The sequence below is a fragment of the Palaemon carinicauda genome, chromosome 16 (assembly GCF_036898095.1).
Source record: "Palaemon carinicauda isolate YSFRI2023 chromosome 16, ASM3689809v2, whole genome shotgun sequence".
Taxonomy (NCBI): domain Eukaryota; kingdom Metazoa; phylum Arthropoda; class Malacostraca; order Decapoda; family Palaemonidae; genus Palaemon; species Palaemon carinicauda.
The window spans coordinates 20,569,662-20,582,161 of NC_090740.1; positions in this window are offsets into that span (position 1 = coordinate 20,569,662).

Below are 12,500 nucleotides of genomic sequence, written 5' to 3' on the forward strand. Positions count from 1 at the left end.
AATTACCAGCTTCAAAAAATTTATGCAAAGTTCCCGGATGTTGTTCAACAACAGCCATTTTTTTCACCCTCCCCTTCAGTTTCAGCTTCACCACCATCACATAAAGACGTCTCCAAAAAGGAAGTACCATCTATTTCGAAATTTAGTGCAGTTTCCTCTATATCGGAAATATATTATGATGAAAACGTTTTCCGTTCAGTGTATAGCTATTGTTGCTCATGCGAAAGTGAAAAATATCCCCGAAATAAGGACCCACGGGGCTTGTGAGCGCAGCTCAACATGTACCGCTTGCCAGAACATAGAAGCAGTGATGCAATGTTGATTTTGCAAGAGTATCGAGCCACGGTGGACTAAAAACCATTAGAAGAAGGTGAAGCGAATCATAGATAATTATATCTTAATTTTCAACCCCTTACATGAACTATATATTTTTCGAACTTGCTATCTTTTGTTTATTCGCAATTATGACTATTATTATTGCTGCAAATCACTCATTTTTGGCATTTCACTACCCCCAACAATACCTGGTTTCCCACTTGGGTCCCTCATAATTGTCTTTATATAAGGGGGTCCAAAAACTCATAAATAGGTGTTTTTTTTTTTTTTTCAATAAAAAGGGTCAGAAATGGCTTCAAAATGGCTTCAACACAAGATAGCGAGTAGGAAAAATATATGGTTCATGTATTTGGCTAGAAATTGAAGTATCATTTGTTTCCCAAGAAGTTTTCACCGTTTAAAGTTAGAAAAACATGAAAAGGAGAAAACAGCCTTACAAGTATATTTGCATATTTTTTTCCGTTTCTCGCGATTCCTCGTTCTTTCACATAATTCTAAATCATTCCAAAATATAGGCCTTTTTCCTATTTTCAAAGGTATGTTTACTTTTAAAATTTATCTAGAAGTGAAAAAAAAAATCATGAAACTGAAAACAGTTGTATAAGTAATATTTTTTTTTCTGAATTCCCAAGATTCATCTTTCATTAAGCAAAACTATATCATAAAAGAGTAAACTACAACAAATAAAGTAAAAACACTCACCATTGCATAGTCCTGACATCTATTTCTTTTTTTCCTACTTTCTCAGTACCATGCCCCCACTTATCACGTATCCAAATCCAATTCTAAAAACACATACTTGCTTTACAACATAAATATTGACTTATTACACAGAACTGTGACTGATATAATAGGAGGCGAGCCAGTTGAGGGAAATGACATTCTTTCCTTTTACTTTTTTACTTTTACTTTTAGGGTTTATTTCTCGCCCTCCATCAGACACTAAAGGTCTGTTCAGGCGGGCCTTGGTGTGTGGAAAAATAATTTCTTTCCAGTTAATATTTTGCTCTGTATCGTTATCAGTTATTTCGCTAGCATTTGTATTCAGGCTTAATAGTTTTCAGGTCACTATTATAACACTTTCTAAAAAGGAAAGTCTTCAGGTTTTTCTTGAAAGCTGCCACATTATTGTAAGTGAAGGTTGTAAGCAAGCTCACTTTGTTTCTCTCGCCTTTGCTGTTGGTGGTACTGTACGGATATGCACATAACTAACACGTTTTGCGATTTTGACAACACTTTAATCATATCATAGTGAAATATGAATGTTACTCCGAGTTATGAACACTCGAAAACGGAAAATAACGGAATAATATAACACTTATCAAGGTGGTATTTCAGTTTACACTATGTAACTAGCTAACAAATTAGTAACTAGCTACTAACGTGCTGCTCCAGGCATTTCTACACTTCGCACCAATGCTGTAACACTGCCAGACCCATGGAGACAATTAGAAATTAATGAATAATTGCGTGAATAATAATTAAAATAACAGATGTATATAAAATTTGAAAGTCCACTACGCTACTCACACGGCTCAGACCTTTAATCAAAGGCTATGTCTCTGTTGCTTCTTAAGATTTTGCCGTACAACTTGGCATCGTGAAATATACGATATTAGATATCAATAGGGAAAAATAAAACATTTTCAAAATTAGAAAAAAAATATATGTCGAAAAATTGGCATGCCGACCCAATAGCAAGAATAATGCAAATTGTGTTTTAGACACAATTATTTTATATAAAGGTACAATTTTTGGTAATTTTGTATTGTATTACAGGGTGAAGCTGCCATTTTTCTTATTGCAATCTTAAACTTAGCTCTTATAACTACGATTTTAGAATATTTAACATAGTAAATTCTATCAATTACATTTTCCACAAGAACGTTTCATATTAGAACGTTCGTTGTTCTCAAACTGACCAACACTAAAGTAAGGTGAGGTGGAGAATTTGATTACAGGGTACGTTTCTTGGAAAGACATGATTTGCAACCCACAGTGCCTTTCGACCAAGGGATTTATGGCGGCTAAAAGGATTCTCTTTCGTGGTGGCCACCCATCCAAATACCACCAAAACAAATTTTAGTTACATCTTGAAGTTTTCCCTAAAGGACAGTGTTGCCGGAAATGGTACATTTGTATCATAGAGGTGTAATTAGCCCCTTTTTCTGGAACAGTTGGCTTCATTAATTCCGGAACACTTCGCGGAAAGCTAACTTTCAAGACCACAAAAAGAAAAGTATTAAAGATTTATAATTAAATATTTGTTTTGTTTTGGTGTTGATGTATGAGGGGTTTGTTGTGATGGTTGATTAATAGATTTATATTTCTTTATGGAAGAAAATATAATTTTTCTGGACAAAATATTTTATAATGTAATGGGGAAAATGTATAACTGTTATAGAATAAAACCCACTGTTTTGTGTAAACTAAATATAAATATTGTACTACAATGTATATAAAGTTTTGTCAATAAAGAATAAATAAATAAATAATACCTTCATATAAATAAAACTGTGGTTAAACCACGCTTTACATTACTCTTATTAACACTTTACTAACTATTCCATAAAATGGTTAGCTAGCTAACTGTCCTAACTCTTCTTTCATCCATCTTTCCTATCAGCTAAAAAAAAAAGGAGACGTCAGACACCTGCATATTGTAGCAAGCAACGCTGTGTTTAGCAAAAGATCAACTGATGGCAATGCTGTCTCTGTCAAACAAAAGTCACTGAGCTTGTAAATACGTGATCGACAGCATTTCTATTAATATTACGAAGTGCTGTATAGCAAATTATCTTCATTTGATTAATTGGTATAGCTACCGCTAGAGAGTTATTTGGTTCTTTGACTGGTCAGATAGTATTACATTGGACCCTTCTTTCTGGTTACGTCTTATTTTCCTTTGCCTACACATACATCGAATAGTCAGGCCTATTCTTTAACTCCTCATTCTGGTTACGTCTCATTTTCCTTTGCCTACACATACATAAAATAGTCAGGCCTATTCTTTAACTCCTCATTCCCCATACACCAGACAACACTAACATAACCAAACGTTCTTCTTAGCTCAAGGGGTTAAATACTGCAATTTAATTGTTAGGTGGCTACTTTCCACTTGGTAGGGGTATAAGAGACTTAGCTATGGTAAGCAACTCTTCTAGGAGAAGGACACTCCAAAATCAAACCATTGTTTTCTATTCTTGGGTAATACCATAGCCTCTACACCATGATCTTGGATTGTCTTGTGTTAGAGTTCTCTTGCTTGAAGGTACACTCAAGCACACTATTCTCTCTTCATTGTTTATATATGACAGATCGATTTTAAAGTTGTTACCGATCTTAAGATATCCTATATTGTTATTTATCACTTCTTATAGCCGATATATATATATATGTATATATATATATATATATATATATATATATATATATATATATAATATATACATATATAATATATATATATATATATATATATATATATATATATATATACATATATATATATATACACACACATATATATATATATATATATATATATATATATATATATATATATATATATATATATATATATATATATATATATATACATACATATAATGTGTGTGTGTGTAAGCTTGCATGTGCATATACTTTCCACGTATCTGGAAAGTGTGTACATTCTTTTCTCATGTTCCCCCTTGGCATGTATCGTCGAATGCATACGCTGAACTGGAGCGAGTTGTGGTTTTATGCGTGTATTTTCCGAGCGAGCTGCAGAGCCACCACATCCATGTATGTATATCCCATGTATATCCGACTTTTAAACGAATGGTTTTTGAGATCTTTTGCGTAGAAGCCAATGGAGGCTAAGGGTAAAAGGTTTCGACGATTTGATCCTGGGTTAAGCCTTGATCCCCTTTTGAAAGGCTTTTATTGTTGCACCAGAATCCGATCCTGCGTTTCAGCTTTACTGTGTGGACGCGGCGGATAGGATTTGCGAGAATCCCTTTATGAAGCTTCCTATTGCTCCAGCCTTTCACGTACGCACACGTCGACGATGTGTGTACTACACATATTCAAAATCGAAAGGGCCTATGTACATTCAGTACGTATCGTGACCTTTATGAATAAAGTGAATGTACTTTGGTAAGAGAATAGTTTTATACAACATTTTAAATAATGAAATAATGACATCATTTTTTATGCATGGTATTTCATAAAGTTGAGATACACGATATACCTACAGGTCTGAATGCTAGTATAGTAGGTAGTAGGTAGGCCAAAGCACCAGCCACCCGTTGAGATACTACCGCCAGAGAGTTATGGGGTCTTTTGACTGGCCAGACAGTAGTACATTGGATCCTTCTCTCTGGTTACGGTTCATTTTCCCTCTTGCCTAACACATACACCGAATACTCTGGCTTATTCCTTACACATCTTCTGTCCTCATACACCTGACAACACAGATTACCAAACAATTCTTCTTACTGCACTGTAATTGTTCAGTAGCTTCTTTTCTCTTTGTAAGGGTAGAAGAGACTCTTTAGCTATGGTAAGCAGCTCTTCTAGGAGAAGGACACTCCAAAATCGAACCATTGTTCTCTAATCTTGGATAGTTCCATAGCCTCTGTACCATGGCCTTCCACTGTCTTGGGTTAGAGTTCTCTTGCTTGAGGGTACACTCGGGCACACTATTCTATCTAATTTCTCTTCCTCTTGTTTCATTAAAATTTTTATAGTTTATATAGGAGATATTTATTTTAATCTCGTTGCTCTTCTTAAAATATTTTTTTTTTGTTTCCTTTCCTCACTGAGCTATTTTCCCTGTTGGAGCCCCTGAGCTTATAGCATTCTGCTTTTCCAATTAGGGTTGTAGCTTGGCAAGTAATAATAATAATAATAATAATAATAATAATAATAATAATAATAATAATAATAATAATAGTTTCCATACTTTACCCTGAGATGACCAATTAGGTAGGCAATCTCTACCTTAAGACTAATAACAAATTAGTCTTATCGGAGTTTTTGCAATAATATGAAATGAAATTACCCAGCATGCAGTGCATGTAAATTCTATATTTTTAGAATTTTTTTCTTGCTCAGAAGACTGTTTTGGGCCAAACGAACTTTAATCAAACAAATACAGAGATTGTGAAGCAACTTCATCGCTCATTTCCTTACATCCATGTATATTAATTCGAAATTTAGAAAAAGCCGACATCAAATTTGAAGATATTCTGCGTGGCACATGGATCTGAAGGAAATTAATCGGTGTACGCTAGATCCCCTATGTCACCAATATCTGGGTGAAGGTTAAATGTCCACAGCTTTGAATTTTGTTCAAAATCGTCGTCAATTTAAAAAGAAAAATCTGAGACTCCAATCCATGTAGATTGAATCAGTAGAACTTCAAAAGTTCAAAGTTGGAGCAAATGTTTTTATGCTGACCAGGCTGACATGAGTTTTTAGTTTATATATGACATATCTGTTTTTGACGTTGTTAATAGTTTATATAGGACATATCTGTTTTGACGTTGTTACTGTTTTTAGAATGATTTATTGTTAATTTATTCTCATCATTTATTTATTTTCTTATTTCCTTTCCTCACTGGGCTATTTTTCCCTGTTGGAGCCCTCGGGCTTATAGCATCTTGCTTTTCCAACTAGGGTTGTAGCTTGGCTAGTAATAATAATAATAATAATAATTTATAGCAGGAAGCTTTGCATGATTAATTGGATCACGGGATAGGAATTATTTTAAGCGTACTCAGTGCTTATGGAAATAACATGATATAATCTGGCTCTGATAGACGTTTTTCTTTTTTTGTGGAAGTTTGAAATAAGTTTTTACCAGATTGGAGTCTCTTACTTGCATAGGATTAATTTTTGTGTTTCCACGCTTCCTGTCTAATAATTATTATTATTACGAGCTGAGCTACAATCCTAGTTGGAAAAGCAAAAGGCTATAAGCCCAGGGGCTCTAACAGGGAAAATAGCCCAGTTAAGAAAGGAAACAGGGAAACAGAAAAATATACCTGAGTGTACCCCAAAGCAAGAAAACTGTAATCCAAGTCAGTGGAAGACCATGGTACAGAAGCTATGACTGCCATGACACTACCCAAGATTATAGAATATTTATTTGATTTAAGTGTGTGTTTCTCGAAAAGCTGCTTACCATAGATAAAGTCTCTCCGGTTACAGTGCAGTAGTTAACCCCTTGAGAGAAAAGAATTTTTCGGTTATCTTAGTGTTGTCAGGTGTATGAGGAAAGAGGAGAATGTGAAAAGAACAGGTAAGGAGCAGGCAAAGGAAAACCGAGCCGTTACTATAGAAAGATCCAATGTAGTACTACCTGGCCAGTCAATCAACTAAAATAATTTGCAAACACCAAACATTTCCTAAGAAAGAATGAATTAGAATTCTCATTGAATGAGTGGAATGTAGGGTGGATGTATTATGCAATTGGAATGTGCCGATATACGCCCTCAATCAAGATAATTTAATCATTTACTCATTACTTCGTTAGGAACCTTTCTTTTTTAGAAATTAGGAGCTAGGAGGCTGATGATAAGTTTTGGCACACATCGAGCAGAAAAACTTTCGTTTCGAATTCCAGAAACGGTTGTGGCAGCATATTGGAAACGACCCTGCCTTGTGATCGCCGGACTGGGGTTCGAGTTCAAGCTCAATAGTTTCTTTAGTGTCTACAACCTCACCATCCTTGTGAGATAAGGAAGGGGCTTTTGGGGAGCCTATAGGTCTACCTGCTGATTCATCAGCAGCCATTGCCTGGCCATCCCTGGTCCTATTTTGGGTGGAGGAGGGGCTTGGACGCTGATCATATGTAATACGGTCAGTCTCTAGAGCATTGCCCTGCTTGCTAGGCAATGTCACTGTCCCTTACCTTTGCCTTTGGATTTTAAACTTTTAAACCGAATACAAAGAGAATGTCTAGTTTCTTTAGTATAGTCATCTACAAAAGATCAAAGATTGTAAGCTGGATATGTAGAATACAAAATGCACGGTACTTTAAAAGTTAGAGGCATATCTAATGTTTGAGCCATAAGATGACAGTGGCCTTCTAATAGGAAAGAACTTGCATCACATTAGACAAAATACAAATCATGAATTATTTATTAGCAAAATTCATTGCGTGTGAAAACTATAGAATAACATGTATTTAATATTCCTGACTTAAAAAAAAAAAAATTCAAATAACGATTTCTCTGAAGTTGTAACCAAATCTGTCTCTAGAAGTTACTTTTGTAACTTGGAAAACTGAGCAGAATGTTTCACTTAGAAGTTTAAAGTTTTGCACAACAGCAACTCGGAAGATTTGGGAAGAAAATTAAAATAGAAAAGTAAGGTTTATTTATAACTGATCTACTTTCTCTCTCTCTCTCTCTCTCTCTCTCCTCTCTCTCTCTCTCTCTCTCTCTCTCTCCTCTCTCTCTCTCTCTCTAGATGTGTTTAAGAAAAAGCTCGATAAATACCTAAGATGCATCCCAGACCATCCAAGACTGGAAGATGCAAAATACACCGGAAGATGCATTAGCAACTCTGGTGGATATACGAGGTGCCTCACACTGAGGGACCTGGGGGAACCCAAACAAAAAATAAGACAATAAGGTAAGGCTCTCAATCTTAGAAATGGAGATACCAAATATGAAAAAACAATTTAACTAATGACCATACGTCTCAAAAACATATAAGGGTATCCATTTTTTTTTTCATAACATTCATGTTTTATTTTCATCTCCCAAGAATCTTCGTGGATGAAACAGCCTTTATCTGAAGAGAGGGTTCCATATCATCACGTACCATTGCGTGTACGTGGCGTCTCCTCTCGCACGTGATATTATGCATCACTAGGAGGATTCGATGTTTTTTTTTTTTTTTTTTTTTTTTTTTTTTTTTTTTTTTTTTTTTGCTGTACATTCATAGGAAATATTCAAAGTTCGGAAAAACGAAAGATGCTCGTCTTGAGTAAAAGTCGCTGTAGTGACGTAATAATGCATTCTGGTTGGATTCTTATTTATGGAGAGAATAGGCAAAAAAAAAAAAGAGTATCGTAGGAGAGGAACTTTACATCTTTCCAAAGGCAACATTCATTTATTTTCTACCTGACTAGAAATGCATTGTATGCTAAACAAGGGTAGAATATAAGAGTGTTGGAATTATTATTATTATTATTATTATTATTATTATTATTATTATTATTATACAATTATATATATATATATATATATATATATATATACATATATATATATATATATACTGTATATATGCGTAAAATCACAAGAAAACATAATGCCCAGATGCATATATGTATATATGTATGTGTATATATATATTATATACATATACATATATATATATATATATATATATATATATATATATATATATATATATATATATATATATATATATCATAATGTCTCTATTAAGGGATGACTCCATACTGGAACAGCTTGAGTCCCTGTCACATTCATCCTCTGATTGCTGAGTAGATTCATACACCTACAGAGATGGCTCAACAGTATAGTGCCGAGACCCCCCCCCCCCCCATACGTCCACTGCTCCACTCAACCTTTCCAATACATCTTTCATACCATTAGTGCTTTTGATACTTTCTTCTCCTCCTGACCTTTAGCTCTTCTGATTAATGCAATCATTTTCTCGCCCTCTTAATTCTCATCATGCAATATATATTAAACGAACAATTCATCTCATTAACTCTAACCTTTTCCGACTTTAGTAATATTAAGTAGAGTTGGTTTAACAATATCTCCGCGCATTCACACAAAGGGGTCCAAACCTTTTGTACATTTTCTGCTGCCTTCCTTTATTCAATCATTCTGTGAATCACATCTTCTATCTTCCTGCAAGAATCTTAAATATATATTCCAAAATAGTTAATACATAAATATTATTTTCATTCTTCCACCATCCACATTAACTCTCATTGTCTATCTTGTTTATTCATTGACAAGAAGATCTGCTTCACTATACCCAATCATTACTGTTCCCAAATGTCATCCATTACACATTCCATTCACGACTCTCCTTCTTACGTCACAACTTTGCTCCTGCGTCTACTGTTCCTCCTCTGATTAATATTATGCCATTCATAATGATGTTACACAGCCATAAAGACGTAACATATCTAGTGTCTGAAAGGATTTTTACATCAAATCAGTTACTCTAATGTCCCTATAACTCTCTCTCTCTCTCTCTCTCTCTCTCTCTCTCCTCTCTCTCTCTCTCTCTCTCTCTCTCTCTCTCTCTCTCTCTCTCTGTATATATACACATATATACTGCATATATAAATATATATATATATATATATATATATATATATATATATATACATACACATATATACATATATAATATATATATATGTGTGTGTGTGTGTGTGTACTAAAATGAGTAGAACAGTTGGAGATGGTGAAGAAGGATTGGTCTGGATTGGTGATAGGAATTTTGCAGACCTAGAGTATGCCAATGATGCTGTCCTTGTTAGCAGAACACCACAGGATTTGCAATGCTTGCTTACCAGAATGCATGAAATATCACACGAGATTGGGCTGAAGATATATAGAAGAAAGACAGAAATGATGAGAACGGAATATGCAATAGAAGATGAAATAACATTGGAAGGAGAAAGGATTAATGAGGTAGATTCATTTAAGTATTTAGGAACTATGATCTCCAATACAGGGTCTTTGGAATTAGAGTTTAGTGAAAGATTGAAAAAAACCAATCACACAATGGCTAGATTAAGGAAAATTTGGAAATCAAATCACCTGCAATTGCATATAAAAATCAGAATATGTATCAGTTTCGTGAGATCGGTGTTACTCTATGGACATGAGTTATGGTATGACAATGAAACAATCTCCAATAGATTTAGTAGATTTGAGAACAAAGCCCTCAGAAGGATATTGGGAGTTAAATGGCAGGATAGGATTAGAAATGAGACTATAAGAGAGACTATTCAAGTGCCATATGTGGATGAGATCATGATGAGGGTTAGATGATGGTTTGGGCATGCTCTTCGCACCCCCAATAGAGATTAGTTCACCAAACGTTCAACTGGGCTCCACGAGCCACTAGAAGAGTTGGAAGACCCAGACGTACATGGCTGAGGACTATGAAGAGCGAAGTAGGAGATAACGAATGGTGAAGTATTGAATTAAAAGCTCAAGATAGAGACAACTGGCGAAATCTAACCGAGGTCCTTTGCGTCAATAGGCGTAGGCGGAGATGATGATGATATGACATATATTATATATATATATATATATATATATATATATATATATATATATATATATATATATATATATATATATGTGTGTGTGTGTGTGTGTGTGTATTTTCATTTTCAATATCATTGATATAAAAAATGACACAAACATCATTATTTTATTAATTCGCCAAAATACACGAACAATAGCCTTTTGTTAATAAGAATTGTTGGAACAAGGAAAAAGAAATTCCCCAAATAGCAACCATCGATTTCATCTATTCGCCAAAGTACAGAAAAAAAAGATATGATTTAGTTAATAAGAATAATGATGGACCTGAAAAAAAAAATTCCTTAAATAACAACCATCGTTAGGTTACCTGAAAAAATGCTCGAGTAATTTTTTTTTCCCTAATTCTTGGTTAAAAACTATTTTTGTTTTTGGACGTACATCATTATCGAAAACTCATAATTAACGTTCCTGTGAATCTCGCTGAGGGAACATTAAATTGGTTGAATACGATTAACAGTTGGCCTGTTGGAAACGTTCCTGCTAGGCGTTCTACCAGACTGGGGTTCCAGTTTGGCTCAAACTATATAGTTTCATGCAGTGTCTGCAACCTCGCCATCCTTGTGAGGTAAGGATGGGGGATTCGTGGGAGGTTATTAGTCTACTTTTTTAATCATCAACAGCCATTACCTTGCCATCCCTGGTGTTCAGTCTCTACGGCATGTACCAACCGTGTGTCACACGATCGTACATAGTTCATTTTGTGCTTGTATCTTCGCTCTCCCCCTCGCACTAAAAAGAACCTGGAAAAAACATGTCTGTTTTTCTCAATGGTAACGGTGTCGATTTTTTAACATGAAATTTCCTGTTGCCTTGAGCTTTTGTATATAAAGGAGAGTGTTCAATAATAAACTCACTCAATTGCTTTCACCCTGTCTTTGAGTCACAACCTTCTCTCGGCCCGTCACAGCATCGTCCTGCTACCTAGGCAATGTCCCTTGCCTCTGTCGTTCGTGAGTGGCCTTTAAAACTTTACAGCGATTAACAAATAAATGAAAATAAATTGCGTCTTTTCATTTCCGACCTAATGATCCTGTCATTAGTTAAGAGAAATAACACTACAAGTTTCCTAATACTCACTGCCTACCTGGACAGCAGGTACTTTTATTCTAGGTTTCAACTTTCTTAAATAGCTAAAACGCCCTAAATAACAACTGTGCCTCAAATGCTTCTGTTCCTTTAATGTGTTTATTAACAAGTTAAAACGCAACCTTACAATCAGTTAGAGTAAGTCCAGAGACTCACACATTTTCCAAGTTTTCTTTTTTAATAATCTTGTTGGATTCAAAGGTATATAATTTTTCCTATAAAAATTTTAGATTTTAAAAAGGTCATGGTATCTTTTTTTGTATAAGTTCAGCAGTTCAATTTTAATAATGTGGAAACAATGTTTCTCCATAGAAACTGCAATTTCATCCTAAAATAATCAATCCCAGTTATTTTTGCTTTATTTTGGTTTTTTATTATTATATCAAAGTTTTACTCCATATGTAAATATATTTGCTTCAAGTCTACTCTAAATAAAATTCCGTTGTCTTATTTATAAACACTTCTACCAATGTATACGCAATTTGATTTATCGTATCATCATCATATGCTGTGTTTACAGTACATCCTTTAACACGATTCATCAAATTAAGGAGGATCATTTGCCGGTAATTTTGGACTGTGGAATGCTAAATAGTACACCGGTACAGAAATACAATATGATGCCGGTCTTAATAGCATGTATGCTTTTAAAGGTTTAAAGGACGCTCATGAATGGCAGAGGCAAGGGACAGTGACATTGCCATATCAAGCAGGACAATGACCTAGAGCCTGACAATATATACTGTACAAATG